Raw genomic sequence first — 765 nt, 5'->3', positions numbered from 1 at the left:
CCCAGGGCCCCCGACTCCCGGCTCCGTCCGCCACTATCCCACAATCCCCCCCTCGCAGGGGCACGCAGGAGACCCCGCCCTCCCACGGCCGTCGAGGTGCGCGGGGAGGCCGCACGCCGGGGGCGCAAGTCTGTCTTTTTTAAACCTAATGGTAGCCACACACACAAATTCCCAAACCAGGATACATAGCTTACAAAAAGAGGAAACAGAGGAAAGAAGTATGGAATACCCCCAACAAAAACAACAGACAGAAAACAAAGGAAAAGAACCAATGGAGGCCCAGAGCTACCAGAAAACAAAAGATAAAATGGCTATAGGAAGTGCTTATCCTCCTATCTAATAAAAGAGAAACATGGTAATTAGCCATGACTTCGCTACCCTTCCCCATTGGCTAATCAGGGAGATAAGCAAATTAACTGCCAACCAAGATGGCAGCCAGCAGCCAGGCAACTGATGTGAACAGGAGGCTCACTTGCTCCAGTGACGGAGGAAGCCAATGTTCCCCACCTGCCTTGCCGGCTTCTGAGCTTGCAGTTTAAGAAACATTGTTACAAATATAGAAGCTAAACAAAACCCCAGAAACTTGCCTTCAGCGGGACTGCAACATTGTTTCAATTATAGAACCCAAACAAAGTCCAGATACCTGCTTTCAGTAGCCGAGGCCTCAGAGCTGGAGCCAAGCCTCAAAGCTAAAGCTGGACCAGAATATAAAAAAAAAAAAAGAAAAAAAGGACAGGTTGGGAGCTTCAGTCACCTGCCCGCCTG

The 765-nt window shown here is 49.7% G+C and overlaps 1 protein-coding gene across 1 annotated transcript in view; it reads right to left on the bottom strand.

The window, feature by feature from the left end:
- LOC102755587 (serine/threonine-protein phosphatase 6 regulatory subunit 1-like) overlaps positions 1–765 on the bottom strand; it is a 13599-nt gene that overhangs the window by 4298 nt on the left and 8536 nt on the right.

The sequence above is a fragment of the Myotis davidii genome, unplaced genomic scaffold (assembly GCF_000327345.1).
Source record: "Myotis davidii unplaced genomic scaffold, ASM32734v1 scaffold1570, whole genome shotgun sequence".
Classification (NCBI taxonomy): Eukaryota; Metazoa; Chordata; class Mammalia; order Chiroptera; family Vespertilionidae; genus Myotis; species Myotis davidii.
Note: the sequence above shows the minus strand (reverse complement) of the source record. Positions and strands in the feature narration are given on the sequence as shown.